The 17,545-nt window shown below is 43.6% G+C and overlaps 1 protein-coding gene across 9 annotated transcripts in view; it reads right to left on the minus strand.

The window, feature by feature from the left end:
* The window catches only part of Atxn1 (ataxin 1), a 380,257-nt gene that overhangs the window by 305,124 nt on the left and 57,588 nt on the right, over positions 1 to 17,545 (minus strand). Inside the window, exon 1 of one of the 9 annotated variants that reach the window (XM_050144034.1) lies at positions 4,718 to 5,230. The exons of the other annotated variants lie outside the window; for them this stretch is intronic. The gene's annotated coding sequence lies outside the window, so the exon portion shown is untranslated. Of the gene's footprint in view, positions 1 to 4,717; positions 5,231 to 17,545 lie in introns of those variants that run through there. 9 annotated transcript variants of the gene reach the window in all.

Genomic DNA, 17,545 nt, shown 5'->3' on the forward strand with positions numbered 1-17,545 from the left:
GTGTGTGTGTGTGTGTGTGTGTGTGTGTGAGAGAGAGAGAGAGAGAGAGAGAGAGAGAGAGAGAGAGAGAGAGAGAGCATGAGTGTGCACGCAGGTGGAGGATCTCCGATATGTGTAGGTGCAAGTGTGTGTGCCAGCGGGCATGCCTGTGGAGACTTGACATCGGGAGTCATCCTAAGTTGCTCTCTGCCTTCTTTCTTGAGCTAAGGTCTCGCAGATGAAGCCTGAGCTTGTATGCTTCTAATCTGTCTAGCCAGCTCACTCCAGGGGTCCCTTCTCTGTTTTCTAAACTCTGGAATTACCTGCAGGCTCCCCCACTCACCAGGCATTTGTGTAGGTTTTGGGGGTCAGAACTCTGGTCCTCGGGCTTATAGAGCAAGCACTGTACCCATTCAGCCATCTCTCCTCCACCCCTTCAACTTGCTATTTTCGTAAGGAGAGAATTTTCCCAAGGTCCTGCCTCTAATTACACAGGTGGTCCAATGATAGCATGATAATCTGAATGTTCTCTGAACAACCTGAGCATCTTTTAGTGCCTTTGTACTAGAACTTATCGCTGAAAATTTCAATGTATAAAGAACCAGGAAAAAAAAAAAGCGTTGGAGAGTTCTATGCCATTACTGACATTTCTTTGAATTTATTAGGACAAGTCTGACATTTATGAGAATGAAATAAAGCAACACATGTGTATAAGAGGAACACATCAAGATTTATGTAGAGACACCAAATTCAAGGTGGCTATAAAAAATTACCTTAGAGATAAACTGAGAATTCCCAAGAAAAGTAGAAGTCTATGATACTATGAATCAGCATTTCCCTACATGTAGCCTGAAATAAAAAAGCATGCAAGCATGAACATATGCACACATACACACAGAGAGATGCAAACAGACTCATACATGTACACATGCATGTGTGTACACACACACTCTCACAAGCACCATAAAAAATCAAGATAAAAATACGTAGATTATTAATCTATGAGTTTATATTTAATACCTAAGTGGCTTCTGTGACCCTTTAGCATATCTAAGTATTCCTTACAGAAGTTCTCCAAAGCTCTGTGAAATCATTCCTGTTGTCTTGGCAACCACCACACCCCCATGCACACACATACACACAGCAGAAATCCTCATCAAATGGAAGGCTAGCTACAGACATCACAGTCTCCTAAGGCCGTTTTAACAGCACCAGAGTTCTGTCCCAGGACAAGGTAGGAAGCAGTCACTGAACACGTGGAAAGAGCTTCTGGGATTATGTATCAGTGAATTCTTGAAGTACCTAGAACGGTGGGGTTACTTCAGGCATTGACTATTTAGGGCATGGTCAAGTTTTGAGCACTTGCATGCACTGTAAATAGTGGGCACCCACAGTTAAAAGGTGAACTGGCGCTAGGTATGGCCGATGAGCCATCTGATAAACTTTCAGAGCTCCGAGAGATGCCAGCTAGGCTTTCCTTAGACGTTTTCTCCCTAAGCAGGCAGCGAAGGATTGCTGCAATGTTGATCTTGGGGTCTACCTCCTGCGATGATTGCACACACTCCCTACCAAGAAATAAAGAAGATTTCTGAGAGCTCTGAGGTCATAGGAGGGAAATACGAAAAAGTTGCACTCAGTTCCATAGTTCAAGGCTCCTAGCTGAGGGTCTCCAGCCCAGTGGTTCACAAAACTGTGGGCCTGTGAGTTCAGCGCAGTTGGACAGCTTTCCACAGTTTGTGGCTCACACAGATATGGCTCAACACAACTTTGTAAATGATAGAAAGGTAACAATGAGGCTGGGAATTCTTCCTTTTCCACAGGGAATTCTGGATGACATCTGGCCTGCCTTTTTCCTACTTACATTTCTATCAGGGCCACCTAAAACTCAAGAGCATTCTAACACTGCTAATGAACCACTATGAAAAATCAAGTTAGTTTCCAGAGATTTCTGCCTATCACATCCCTTAGCAACCACAAAAAGCTGTTAGATCAGCTCACTAATAATGTCTAAGCCTAAATGTGTATAGGTATACATGTACTTGGACTGCACTTTTCCTTCTGTATATTATGTATATATCTGTGCTCTGAATATGAATATTGTATATATGTGTTAGGTAGGTAATACCTATATTACATATATGTATGCACGGGGTAGGTTCTATATGTATGTATGTGAAATATACATGTGTGTGTATTTATAACATCAGTGTTTTGTATCTGTGTGTAAGGTGTGTAGGTGCATGTATATATACAGTATATTCACATATACAGAACAGTGTTTATGTATGTGTGCATGCTGTGTGCACACATGCATATTAAGACACATTTCCTGCCATGCTGTGGTGGAGCACACCTTTAATCCTAGCACTCAGGAGACAGAGGCAGGCAGATCTCTAAGTTCGAGGCTAGCCTGGTCTACAGAGCTAGTGCCAGGACAGGCTTCAAAGCTACTCAGAAAAACCCTGTCTCCGGGGTGGGGGGGGGGGGAGAGACACATTTCCTATTCCCATTCCCATCTGCAGCTGGAATTTTTTGTCTGGTGAATCCTAGACCAAGACAACACTCTTCAAGTCTGAACTGATACTGATGAGTTTACATGTATGAGAACTATAATGTATAAGAACTGTGTGTTTAAGAACTACATGTATGAGAAATACATGTATGAGAACTAGATGTCTGAATCTTCCAGAGTCATAAGGCAAGCAAATTTAGGGCACAGATCCTCATCCACCTGACAGTGGGCTTTTTAATCTAAATGATTGCTTTTAATTGACAAATGAAAACAGTATTTACTTATGGCTATAATGGAATGCATTGAGATACTAATACACACACACTGTGCGATAATTGTGCCAAGCTAGTTGACTTATCCATTATCCCATGTACTAGTTGTTGATAGTGAGAACATAAAAGTCTATTCTCTTAGCAATGTTGTTTTTATAAACCATGGTTACTAATAAGTTATAGTCATCAAGCGGTTTGAGTGATCTCAAAAACACATCCCCCTACTAGAAATGTCAGTCAAACCAAGATGGACTTAGTGAACAAACAACTTTGTTTTTGTTTTTTGTTGGTTGTTTTTGCTTTGCTATTTTTTTTGTCTTTTTCTGTTTTTTTTTTTTTTTTTTTTTGGTTCTTGTTTTTGTTTTTTACATAACACTTCACCCAGTTTTTTTCTTTAGTATTTTACCTACTATAGGAAACAGAGATCAAACCCATGAACAAACAAGCCAAAATATTCTGCAACCCCAAGGGGCCATTAAGGAGATGGGGGTTTTCTATTTTGTTTTTGTTTTTTTTTTTTTCCCCATTCAATATTGTTTGAGCTCTGACTGGTAAACTCTGGAAGAGGACTGTTGTTCTGAGGGCGACTGAGGGTCTTCATGTGTGCTTCTGCAGCAGCCTGGCCTTCTCTAGTCCACGTGGCCCCATTTAGAAACTAGATATGCATGAGCCAGGTATTCATGTGCCAAAGGAGCTAATGTCAAAGTTCTCCCAAAGCTCACACAGCCCCCACGCAGTGGTCTCCCTTTCTTCCCAGGCCATTCACCTCATGGAAGGCTTGGAGCAGCTATAGTGTTAGAGTTCCTTGCACACTGAGAGTGCGTCCTGACCCAAGGGGAGAGGACAGTTAGAAAATACAACTTCAGGCTTCCTGGCAAACATATTTCTATTTATCAAAACCAAAAGAGCCCACACTCAAGTTTTCAGGAGTATGTGAATCAGAGACCCTTAGACCTGGTAGCAACCTTGTGAAGCTCTACTTGAGCTTCTTTGACTAATTCTGAGAAAATGGATGGAGAATGGCTTGTCAAGTCATGGCTAGTCACCCACCACAATATAGTCACTGTCCCCAACGTGCGATCTGCCAACCAGCTGGGTATGTGCTCTCCTCTGAGGCCTTTCAGAAATCATGTGGGCGTATTTCAAATACACTCTGTGCCCTATTGTCCTTAGATCATTCTAGAAAAGGATCGGGAAATACTGACTGAATTCTGGAAACTGAAAATGAGATCAAAGAAAAGGGGGCGAGAAAAAGAGAGTCAAGAAACATCAAATGGCGTTGGCAGTCTCTCCTGGGCTTTCGATTCCATTTCTTTAGCTACCTACTTATTTTTCGTTATTTGCTTTGCTGTGCTCAGTCTTGATCCCAGAGTCTCACCCATGCTAGCCAACTGTTCGGCCAGGAGTTAAATCGCCTGCCCGCCCACCTGGCTTTGAAATGTATGACGTAACACAACGTGACTTCCATGAGTCCTGTACTAGCAAGGATGGTTTCCTCTTGGAATTCCATCCCAGAAATTCATTCCAAGGAAGACCACCTTACAGCCAGGTCCCAAACCATCATTTCCTCTTCTGGTTAATGCAACCCTATGACACTGGCAGCGTCCCTTCCCCCAGGGGACTTGGCTTCCTTGCTACTATAGTCCTCTAACCCTGGAATAACCTGGTAGATGGTACTGAGTTAGTGAAGGCAAGTTCTGTGAGGAATGATAAGAAATTTTCATAGCTTAAATATGCATGTCCTGCATTGGACAGGATGGCTCAGGGGGTCCACGGCAGCCTGGAGTGTAGCCTTCAGGGCCCTCATGGTAGAAGACATCTGACTCCACCAAATTGCTCTCTGACTCCACCCACGAATGCATACACAAATGTAATTTTTAAATTTACAAAAAATGAAATGCATATACACAATACAGTGTACTTTTCTATACGGCAAAAATAAAGAAGGACCTACCTAAAATATAATAGCTCTTTTCTATTTACAAAACTGCAAGCCACGTGAACATGTAAAATATCCAAAGGAGTTACGAACTATGTCATCCACCAAGCAGGAACCATTGACGAGACTAAGCGGGTTCCGGGTTTATAAGGAATGTGCAGCCCGAGGCACGACGTCAAGGAAATGTCTTTAAGGGTGATGAAGACTCTGTGCAGACATCCTGGAGAAGCAACAGAGGGTGAGGAGATGACTTGGTTGGTGTGGCGCTTGCTGCATAAGCAGAAGGACCTCCATCTGAGTCTCACAACCATGGAGAAAGGCAGAAATAAGTATTATGAAACTTATACCCTAGGCTCGGATGACTGGTCTCAGGTCACATATAACTTGATAACTGCTTAATGAGATGAAAATCTTGGGATCAATTGAGTATAGGGAGGATTAATGATTTCGAAAATGTAATTAATAAGTCTTTCCCATTTTGAAGCATCAAGCCCTTCGACTGTGTGAGGAGGACCCATGAGAAGATGGCACTTTTGAATGACCTACTTAATGTGGTAACACATTCATTAAAAGGGTGCAAATACCTAATTGTTGGGAAGTTTTCCAGTAGTATGGCTCACTATGAATGTATGATAACAATACAAACAGTAATGATAGCAACTTCTTTCAAAACTAGAAGCTAAGGATACAGTGTTATATTAGAAGCCTGATGTGGGTCCCACCGTGTTCTCACAAGAACGTTAGATATCTCTGGGCGGTGGTGGCACACGCCTTTAATCCCAGCACTCAGGAGGCAGAGGTAGGCGGATCTCTGAGTTTGAGGCCAGCCTAGTCTACAAGACAGTTCCAGGACAGCTAAGGCTGTTACACAGAGAAATCCTGTCTCGAAAAAAAAAATAAAATAAAACATAAAAAGAAAGAAATGAAGGAAAGAGAACATTAGCTATTCTACATTGTCATATTTGAAATCTGGAAACTGAGGCTCGGGGGATGAGTAATAAATGGGTCTAAGATCTCAAATAGAAAAATCTAAGTTCCATATCTCAGACAAAATGATCACGGGCAGAAAGATCTTTGTAGACCGGAAGCAGCATACAGACACATCTTTCTCAATTAACTTAACTTGTATGTGTGTGCTCAGAGCCCTGGGCTCCTTGGTCAAGAATGCAGGTTTGGAGTTCTGAGGCCCTGGGCTCATATTTTAGCTTTCCCACTCACTAGGGTATGCCTTAACTTCTGTACCTCAGTGTCCTCATTCCTAAATACAAAGTCACAAGAACTGAAAATGCCCCACTCAGAGAGTAGCTGTGAGGACAGAGCCCGTTAAGTCTATAGCCCAGAGAACACGAGGTGCATTGATAAATTTTATAATGCAAGGCAAGCAAAAGCCCATCCCATTGCAGCTCTGTGGTGTCTGTCACTTATGGCTCGTGAGTTAGGCGAGTGACTCGGTTTTCTGCTTCACCGCCTTTCTAGGAAAGGATTAAGAAGACACGATGTGTGTGAAAGAGCTCCCCAGCGTACAAAGGGGCACGTGGTGTGGCCGACACATGAGCCATCATCAGCCTCTTGAAGCCAAAGAAGTTTCCTGCATTCCGCTCACTCCTGTATGACGACTTAACCTGGAGCCTCGGCCCCCACTGGACTCCGTTTAATAAGAGAACAAGTGTCCAGTCACTCAGGACTCCATCAAACAGAACAGTGTTAATTCCTTCCTCCTGCACAACACCCACCACGAGAAGATAATTGTTGTGCACCATGACCTCAAACACTCTGAGACTCTCAAGTACCTTCAGGGAAATATTAAATTAATGTTCAGCCTAGTTTGTGAAGAAGTGTATTTAATTTATACTGAAATTCTTGGAGAACGCATGACCTAGGACAAGTAGGAGGAGGAAGTCACAGACTACCCTCTCCCCAATCACCTTTGTCAGAGTTAAGTAACCCTAGAGCAGGGAGACGCGGGAATCCAAACCGCTAATTACATAAGTCAAAAAGTTTGCCCTGCGCAATCCTTAAAGACCACTCTCATGGGGAAATAGTTAAGTCAAAACACTGAAGGGATGGAAATGTTAAATAATGCAACGTGCCCATAGAAGAAAGACGGATGCCAGAAGGCAGATACTGCCTGTTTCATCTTGTATACAGAGTCTAGAGAGAGAGGACCATGAAAGTATAGACAGCGAGCGCTCAGCCGTAAACGGGACAGATTTGTCGTTCCTCCGCCTCTTCAAGGGTTAGGAAACATCTTGGAAGATGGGAGGGAAAGACTGTATGAGCCAGAGATCAGGGAGAACCTGGGAAAAGTAGTGTCCTTTGAACATAAAAAGACCGATATGCTCATGAATTCACCGTCGCTGTGGTCGCCTGTACACGATCGAGGCAGTCAGCATTAGCGTGAGTCACCAGCAGCTGTCCCTAGTGAGGAACTAATGGCAGCTGTAGCGGTGAGGGCTGTGGGGCTAGCCGGTCTTCCTTAACAGCGTGGTGTCTGGTACGTGAACCTTGCTCCAGTGTGTGGTCCCGCACCTATCTGAGTACAGGCAACAATAAGTGGACTTAACAGGTTATTAAGGGGGGGACGTGCTATGAGAGACCTGGCGAGCTCTGAGCTCCACGGACTTGCTGTGGTGCAGGCAGGTGAGCCACAGAGAAGAAACAAAGGTAAGAGGAGAGAGACAGACAGAGACAGAGACAGAGAATATGACATTGGGGGATGGGTCCAGGAGGAGTTGCAGGGTGGACCTGAACACGATGGAAATACAGTGTATACCCATACACGATTTTCAAAGAGTAAGAAATACAGTATTTTTAAAGGGGGCAGGCTAATGAAAAAACCTAAGAATCAGGGAGTGGGAGAGAGGGTAAGAGAGGGAATGAGGGCCGGTTATGAGCAAAGCACATAATAGACACCCATGGAAATAGGAGAGTCACAATTTAGTACAGCTAATATATGCCAATAAAAAGTAGAAACAATATGTAAAGATGCAAGCAGACTTTGAATAAGAACTATTTCTTATGCTGATAATGCATTTCCAATTTTGAACAAGGAATAATCTAAATACATCACTGAGTACCTTATCACTGAGACTTGAAAGAATTAAAAACAGACCTTAACTTTATGCTCCTTGGGTAGAAAAACAACATTGGGTGGACTGAGTTTTGTGCCTGGTTTGAAGAATTATGTACATGCAGATAAAGAATACAATAATATATAAAAAAGTTCCACTCTACTAGTGCTGGAAAGTTTGTTCCACTTATCTTTGTTTAAACCATTCCAGAGCTATTAAATTATCTTTATTAGTTTTTAAAGTCATCCTTCCAGAAGAACATAGGAGGTCAGAAGACCTGGGATGGATGTTCTCACCTTCTACCTGCTTGAGACAGATCTCCTGTTCACTAGTAGGCTAGCTGGTCATCCAGCTTCTGGAGATTCCCCTGCCTCTGCCTCCTAGCCTACTGCAGGAGCCCAGGGATTACAAATGCAGGTAACAGTGTCTGGCTTTGGGTTCTAGGGAATGTTTTACTTTCCTAAACCACCTCCCCAGCTCTCTATATTGAGTTTTTCAGTTTAAAATGTGGAAGGATAGAAATTCCCATCAGGACACGCCACTGCGAGGAGAAACAGGAGGGAGCACCCCAGCAGAATGTTTCTGTGCAGCTCAGTTCCTTGCACCAGCCTCTTTCCAACCCTCTTGTGTGTCCTGAGTGACAGCGCTTCCATTAACAGATGATCAGCTTCTTCAGCTTTGAGACAGCCCTGATTGAAGGAGTAGCTTTCCTCAAGTGAAGTCTTACCCTAATTATAGTTAGCTTACCCCCCTCGTTCTTAGACAAGTCCTCTGGGACCAATTTTACAACTGACTTCATGTCCCGCCGGGGGTTTTGTGGGTGTCTCTTGTTTTATCAGATGACAATCCACTTCCACTCATGTTTTTTCACAACCACAATGACCGTCCTTCATAGCAACCCTCCCCCCCCACACACCTGCTGAAGTGGCTCATAGGTGACCTGGCTTCATGGAGAATCAAGTAGGCATGGTCCTAAGATCATGATGGACATTCATGTGGACTTTTTTGGAACCTAACCATAAAATACAATCTCTATGAGATTTATTTTCTTAGTTTCAAAGGTCAGACGTCAAATCTTTCTCAAAAGAACCTATCCATAAATCAGCCATTTGGAGAGGGGGAAATGTTTTTTAATAACCATGGAGGTATAATTTATCACTCCATTTCTCCCCAGTCTTTTGAGTCGAGTGTTTGGGGTGTGTGTGTGTGTGTGTGTGTGTGTGTGTGTGTGTGTGTGTGCGTGCGTGTGTGTGTGTGTGTGTGTGTGTGTGTGTGTGTGTGTGTGTGCGTGCGTGTGTGTGTGTGTGTGTGTGTGTGTGTGTGTGTGTGTGTGTGTGTGTGTGTGTGTGTGTGCGTGCGTGTGTGTGTGTGTGTGTGTGTGTGTGTGTGTGTGTGTGTGTGTGTGCGTGCGTGTGTGTGTGTGTGTGTGTGTGTGCATAAAAGCCGGGCAGTTCCTACTCCTTGGCTAAAGCAATCCACAACAGCAAACCAGGACCCATTTCGCCCAGATCGGCAGCTCTGCTGCTTCCTGGATAAACAGAGCAGAGGAGACGTGCGACTGACTCTCCAGGGTCACAGGGCTCCGTCTCCCACAAGCAAATTCACCAGGCATGTGGGAGCAGCTCTAGACCCCCAGGCCCAGCTCGGGAATCAGAAGAGCCTGAAAACCCAACTTCCCTAACAACTTTCCTCTCTTCTTTGCCATGTAAACACCAAAGTCCCACACATAAAATGCCTTATTGGTTGGGCATGGTTATTCAGAAAAGCATATTTCTTTGTATTGTTTTCTCTGCTGCCTATCCAGGTTATTGCTAAATTTAAAAATGCTGAACACACTGAGAGCCCTTACTTTCTATACTAGTACCCTAATGAGCCCTGGAAGGGTCCTCCTCAAATCCCACTCTCTGCTCCCCAGAACACAGCCATGAAAACCACGGACAATGGGAAGAGGGGAAGAGGCTGAGGCATTAGAATGGATGTGTAGAGATCAGCTTTGTGGTGGCTTCGCAGCTTTTGTTATCAGTCTCGATTTCCTTTGTGTTTACAGACACCAGGCAGGTACAGAGGGACCCTTAAAACCCGCAAGCAAAGAAAGTGGGTCTCAGAAGTGTGACTGCATCAAAAGGGTTGAGTTTCTGAGACAGAGTGGCTCCAGTACACCAACATCCCAGTGTCATGGTGACAGCAATGGCCGTCCACGAGAGAGTGCACTGTGTTCTGTTCCATTTAGGAAAGGGGAAACTGAATGTTACAACTATTTCTGTCCAAAAAAGCTGAGTGCTTAAAGAAAAAAAAATCTCTTTGTAATATTATCAGCATGTGTTGCATTTAAATATTCTAAGTAGTGAGGTGTGGGGGAAGATGGAAGCAGGAGGGTCAGGAGCTCCAGATAAGTTTAGGCTGCATAAAACTTGGCCTCACTAGAATAAGTCTTAGGGTTCTAAATACGACACATCCATCTAGGCCTGGGGTATAACTGAGTGGTGGAGTGTCTGTCCGCCTTGCATGTGACCTAGGTCCAATCACCAGTCAGTACTGGAAAAAAAAAAAAAAACTAGTAAAGATACTCTCTGAAAGCAGTTAATTCCAAATATATTCAGAAGTTAATACTAAATAGTTTTCTAGAAGAACAAAAGTGGTTAGTCATTGAGAAAGCCTCAGGAATGAAGGTTTGAATGAGATTTATTCTCTGACCTATTAGCCAGTGGTCTGTTGCCATAACGCTCTGATGGGCAGAGAATTTCTTTGTCTTTTTCATCTGCATAGCAGACAAAGCTTGCCTTCTTGTTCCCAAAGAAAGATAGCTAAGAAGAAAAACAAACAAACAAAAACAAAAACTGGGGACATCTTTTAAACTGCACTTAAAAAACTCTTCTTTCTCAAATACCCTTTCTTGCTTTGGGGACCTGGCCCTTCTGACAGTAGCTGTTTCAGGGGGGCCTGGAAAAGTCTGTTTACACCTGCAGACCACCACACTGCCCTCCCACACCCCAACTCCATCACATAAAGAGGAAACACCTCAGCAGAACAGTTCACAGTGTGACGCAGAATTCCTCTGAAGAAGCTGCAGTGTGTCAACATTCGATCCTACACGGGCTGCATGGTTGGCCACAACTTCTCTGATTGCGAAGAGGTTGGAGTATTGAAAGTCCAAAACCAGCTTATTTGGGACTATCCTGGTCCCCTGAATAGCCATTTATCGACCATCTCTCTGTGCAATCTAATATTCTACAACTATTAGATATATCCTCTGGGATACATGAATAGGCCCTAGCTGCCACACTAGCCCAAAAGCAAGGAGAGTCACCAGAGAGTGTGAGGCCCTCTGCAGAGACTTCTGGCTCTTTTCTAACTTGCCTGGTGTTTCTACCAGTGTTTTTGGAAAGAGTCTTGGTTTATAACTTTCCTTGTTGTTTTACCATTTGAAAAAATAATCATGAAATCTTTATCTTGTTGGGACATAGAATTGGGTTAATCTACATCCGTATTCCTTGACCATGGTCACTCAACTTTGCCTCCAGATTCACTTCCTCTTATTCCTTTGAGGCGAGAGCTGTGTTTTTAAGATTGGCAACAGCATGATCTTGCAGTAGTGGAACTAAACACCCATTGGTTTGGGTTAAGTACATTTCAGCAGCAGGACAATATTTTGCTTTAGCTTATGAACTGGATAACTCCCTAGAATATAATTAAAACATTGAATTAAAGATGAACAAAAATCTATGTCCAAGTAAAACTGTTAACAGTGCATCATATTTCCCTCTTCACTCACCTCTCACCCACCATTTTTTTGGGGTGGGCGGGGGGAGTCTTGCTACATTGTCCAGGGTAGCCTGGATCCTAATGCAAGGCTAGAATAGCAGGTATGCGCCGCCATGTTCATCCCTGTCTCTACTCCTTTAAATTGATGTTTATGCTTTTGCCCTTGAATTTGTCTGAGATCTTTCTCTGGCCTTCTTCTCTTCCCTCTGAATCCATTTCTAAGGAGGCTATGTAGAGGGTGGTGTTGGGGCTAAGGACAGGGGTTAGTGGTAGAACACTTGCCTGGTACGTGTGAAGCCAGAGGTTCAACTCTCAACAAAAAGAAAAAGTCAGTAAGTTAGAATGCAGTGTTGGTCCAGGTATAACAGCATGCTTTCCTTTTCTTCTCTTCAGTATACAAAAAAAAATAAAATAAAAAAAGAGAGAGAGAGAGAGAGAGAGAGAGAGAGAAGCTGCTTGCTTCATTTTTCCTTTTCTCAAATTTTTATCTAGGATTGTTTTGTTTGCCTGTGGTTTATTTTCTTCCTGGCAAATTTCTCATAAAAGGGACAATACTCTCACTAAGGCTCACTGCTCAAATGTTTTACATTTAATTATTTGGTATTATTCTTTCTAACTAAAGGGCCAACATGCCTTCCCAAAAGGACCAAACATAACTGCCTTCCAAACTCAACATTTCTCCAAAGCCAAATACAGATTAAATAGCATTGACTAGGTCTCCTTACCATGTCTAAACACAAATAAACAATAAAGTCCCGGTAACCAAAGAGTCCGAGAGGGTTTTACCAGTCTGGAGTCATGCCACCCCTTTGCTCCATTCAAGAAACAGACACACCCACGTACACTTAGAGGAAGCTCTGCCCTCGGGAGCTGAACAAGGGCCCCTCCCGAGACCGCTGGCATACCATTCTGCACAGACCTCTCATTAGCAATGCTTTCGTACCACTGGAAGCACCAGGAACATGTATGTGTCTGTTCTGCTCACCCCCTCCACAGACACAGCAAGAGATGACAGAGGAAACAGGACTCTGGGCAGGGAGAAGCTTGGCAATGGCAATGTGTTCCGGGTCTCAGCAGTTAACTTTTCACCTGCACGGCAATTTAACCATGCTTCCTATTGATTGGAGAGCAGCACCTGAAGATGCTTCATGTCTAAACACATCACTCCGTCATTAGTGGTGCTACTGCAGACGGGCTTCACTGGCATCTGGCTCTCAGCATGGGAAGAGGCTGATGGGAACTGACTTGGTGCAGTCTAAGTAGCAAACACTCACCCTCTCACCCCTTCTTCTGATGCTTCGTTGTTCCCAAATCATATTGAACTTGGCGTTAGACTTTCCATCCACAAATAAACCTGTCTAGGAAGTGGATCAGAACCTCTAAACAGCCATGGACATTTGCCGTCATGACAGACTGTTCGGCATTGATGGATACAGGCTGGAGACAATTGGGTTTAGCTTAAGGATACGTACTGCTTTTTTGAGACATAGGAAAACTAAAGCTGAAATACTCAATTTTCAATTCAAACTGATCTCTAAAAGAATCCTAAATATTCTAAAAGATCCTAATTGAAGCTCTGTCCAATATAGAAAGATTAAATCAGGAATCCAGAGATCTGGTGTTCAGCCTCAGCCCACCAGACGAGGGGCCCGTGCGCTGTCGGGTTTGCCATTTCACCTCACTGGGCCTCAGACTTCTCGTCTACAAAACTAGAGCCTCCTCAGATACCACAACTTGGCATCGTTTCCAGACTTAAAGAGGTTACTTTGTGGGTGGGTATCAGTCAATATAGAACCCATAATTGGTCAGAGTGCAGAGAATGTCGGTGGAGTTGCTCAGATGAAACATCTTTATCACCATCCCCGGACACAAGGCTCAGGGACTGTAGTGGGACAGGAGTGAAGCAATGTCTTCTGGGCGTACAAGACAGCTGCCACAAAAAGCTCACCTCAGCTGTCCCTGCCTACTTAAGATCTACACAAGATCAATCCATTTCAGTTTAACACTGGGGGACTGGGGAGCTAGTGAGGAGCTACTGGTGGTTGATGGCTTCTGAGAGGCAAGAGAGTCAATATTCTTTTTTTTCCAATTTATTTTTATTATTTTTAATTATGTATAGGTGTGTTTGTCTGCATATGCCCCCGGAGGCCAGAGGCTCGGGTCCCCTGAAGCTGGAGGTACAGAAAGTTTTGTTTTCCTGAGGTGGGTGCTAGGAATGAAACATGAGTCCCCTGAAGGAACAGCAAACACTCTCAATCACAGAGACCTATCTCCAGGCACCAGGATCCAGTTGTCCTTAGTAACTGTGGCCCCTGGGAGACCAACCGAGTGCCAGTGGATGCCCAACAATCGTTAGTATAAGGGTAGCACAAATCGGATAAGGTAAACTATAAAAAATACATTAATCCATTAAAACCAGAAGAGGATAGGAAATTGAGAAGGGGTCAGGCAGTGGGAAATGGACCTGGGAGGAGTTAGAGCAGGGGTTCTCAACCTCCCTAATGCTGAGACCCTTTAACACAGTTCCTCTTGTTGTGGTGACCCCCAACCGTAAAATTACTTTGTTGCGTCTTCAGAACTATAATTTTGTTAACTGTTATGAGTTGTATTGCAAATATCTGATGTTCAGGATATTTGATATGCAATTCCTGTGAAAGGGTCACCCTAACCCCCTAGGGTTCATAACCTACTAAGTTAGAGGTTTGAATTAGGGATGAATCTAAGAAAAATACATAATGTGCATGTACAAAATACTCAAAGAACAAATGTAAATACTATATAAAAATTGGAACATTAGGATATTTTAAATGTGTTTGGGCTCTGAAATTCTTGTATTTCAGGTCTTCTGTCTGTGCAAGTGTATAAAATAATCTGTATGTAACTGTAAGATGTTTTTTCAAGTAGACTACCCTTCTAACAGACAGCCAAGTCGGGCAGGGTGGCTCACACTTGTGGTTTCAGCACTCTGGAGATTTAGGTAAGAGACTATAGAAAGTTCAGACCAGCCTAGGCTGTTAACGTAAAACCTTGTCTAAAAAAGAGAAAGAAGAAAATTTTTTAAAAGAAAAAAAAACAAAGGCAGAAATCACTCCAGCATCAGGAAAGAGAAATGTTTATATTCAGAAAGGAATATAAAAAATATTCACTTGTACAACAAATAGTATATCTAGAAATAAAGACTTTTATTTTTCAGGAAAAAAAATGTATTATTTTGTCTTCTGTTTCTCTGTGTTCGGTGTGTCCCTAGACAGGTCCTACTATGTGCCACTGAAGTTCATTTCTGCTGTTGGTTTGCTCAGTCCTAGGACTCAGCAGCTCCACAGCAGAAGTGGCTATGACTCACTCCTCAACCACGTTTGAAAAACCAACAAAAACAGCTCAGAAAGAGGCAAGCAAACCTTGCCGTAAACTGTTGCAAAATTCAGGCTAATCTCAGCATCTGTGACCACACCACCAAAGCTTTACACATTGAGTAATTATTTCCCTGTCTCCTTAGCACCCAAAGAAGGAGGATGGGGTGGGGGTGGGGGGACAGCGGATGGGAGGCAACGAAAGATGAGAGGGATGCTAAGGCTGGCAATATGTGAGCCAACTGGGTTTGAAAGAGGAGCAACCGTGCTTAGCTGACTTCACAGCCAGGTTCCAAGTGGGTTTCGGGGACACAGATAGCTGAAGTTGGGCAAGAGGGACTCTTGTCCCCCATCCTCCATTTGTTTATTCATGGTTTTACCTTGGACTCAGCAGAGCGAACTCTGAATACTGTTTGGAGGTCATAGTAAGAGTGTTCAGAGGCACGTTGTGACTCCCAGGGAGACACAGCCACACACCACCATGCGTGAGCTTACAGAGCAGATACCCGAGGGTGATAAGAAAGGGGCCACTTGTTTTTCTTAACAGAAACCCTCACCAACTTCCGGAGACTTCCCCAAAATGAAATGCCAGCCCCAGGGGAGTCTGAATAAGAGTCATTTTGCCCCTTAGATAGAGTGACCTTCAAACCTCAGTACCCATGATAGGTTATTCTCTGAACCAAAGAGATTTTTAACTGTCAACATTAAAAGAGGTGCCTTCCCTAGTAGGGAACTCTAGAATATAAAATCTGCAATCTGTTAGGGATAAAATAACAGCTTCAGATAAGCAGGAAAGGCACCTAGGTTGAAGGGAAAAGCTATCCCAAGTGGCAAAATAAACTATTATTAAACTACAGAGGCTCACTCTGCATCTTGCTCCCTTTTTCAGTGACATTTTATGAAATGCATGTGGTAGGCTGTTTGTGCTTTTTCAAAACCAGAAAGAAAGAAAGGGGAGAAAACCTTTCAAATAATGCAATTATCACACAAAATGCTTGAGGGATTTGCTCTACTGCTAGAGACTGGCAATTTTGGAGGCTTTCTGAGGCACCATGCTCAAACCCTGGGTGACTGGGAAAAATATGGCAGGGGGTGTGTCTGAGAATACAAGAACACGCTGCCTGTTCTGCTTCTGTGGCCTTTCTGCTTCTGCTGGAACACCTTGAGCTGGGCTCTGGATCCCCTATCCCACCCACTACCAGCTCTGGCTGACAAGGTGATTGTAGGAGGAAGGCTTGAAGAACCACACTTAGAAGATCACGTGACCCAGGCCCAATCAAGGATCCTGAGATAAGGCCGAAATCCTGGCCATTTGCAGAGCCACCAAAACTAGGCTTGCTCCTTTCACTGTCGGAGTTGCCATGGCCAAAGCAAACACTGTGCCCCATCCTCCCGCTCTGCAACTTCTCAGCCACCACCCACAGACCTCTCAAAGCTCGCCGTGCGAACTGCACACCGACAGGAACTGAGGAGCTGGCCATAGGGAGGGAATGGAGGCAGGGTGCAGAAGAGCCCCCCAGGGTGCAGAGTCCAGCACAGATGACTGTGTGTGGCTACCGGTCTTTGCTTTTAGGAGTCTGGGAGTCTTTAGTGCATTTCCAAGGGAAAAAGGAAAAGAAGCGACTGAGTCCTCACTTCAGGCAAACAAGCTTCGCCTTTAGACTTTGGCTCTCAAACACTCCGGCAAGCAAATGCTGAGGTGGGAAAGTAACATATTGAATATAGTAATATCTGAACAGAGATAGGACTTCGAGGGAGCTTCAGCACAAGAGTCATGAGTAATAAACCCAGAAACAGTTTCAGTGCTGAGACTTTCTGGTTTAAAACAAAACAAAAGCAAAAGCCAAAAAAAAAAAAAGCCCACTCGTGTTTTAAGACACTATTTATTTTCTGAAACTCTATATATAAAAACCATGCAAAGAAAGGGAAAAATGAAAGAGTCACCTAAAAATAATCTAGCAGTTAATTTTGTATGTGCTTTGAACCACTAACAAACAAGCCCAGTAAAGTGAGACCCTTAAATAGTGGACTGAGACGGGCCAGTGTCTCCTAGGTACACCACTATCCCCTTTTAAAGGCTGTTGATTTGAACATTAGTGACCCATGTTTAAATTCTCTTACAACTCTAAAATTCTCATTGTGGTCTATGAATGGTAGGGTAACACGGTTTGAAGCAAAGCCATACATATATAAACAAAAGAAAACATCATGTCTTTGTCCTAATAGTGGCTATGCTGGGCTCCAAAGGCAAAGGCCTCTATCTGTTCAATTGGAATATGACCTGTAATCAAAGGCCTATCTAATCTACATGGTAGTAAAAATGGTGGCATGGCATTTTTAATGTACTAATGACAGTGAAAGGTGCAGACAAAATGAAACTGGTTGTGACAGGGACCGTTGTGTTAGAGACCCACTGCCTCCAAAATATCTAATCTATAAAGGCGGGGCATGGAGGAGCAAGCATTTGAGTATTCCCGACACACTAAGCTAAAAATATAAATGCTGGAGTTAATTTCCATTTGCTATAAACTCTGCGTGTGTGTGTGCAGGGTGTGTGTGTGTGTGTGTGTGTGGGTGTGTGGGTGTGTGTGAAAGAGAGAGAGAGAGAGAGAGAGAGAGAGAGAGAGAGAGAGAGAGAGAGGGAGAGAGAGGGGGAGAGG

The sequence above is a fragment of the Alexandromys fortis genome, unplaced genomic scaffold, assembly GCF_014885135.2.
Source record: "Alexandromys fortis isolate MF-2015 unplaced genomic scaffold, M_Fortis_MF-2015_v1.1 scaffold_1, whole genome shotgun sequence".
NCBI classification, from domain to species: Eukaryota; Metazoa; Chordata; class Mammalia; order Rodentia; family Cricetidae; genus Alexandromys; species Alexandromys fortis.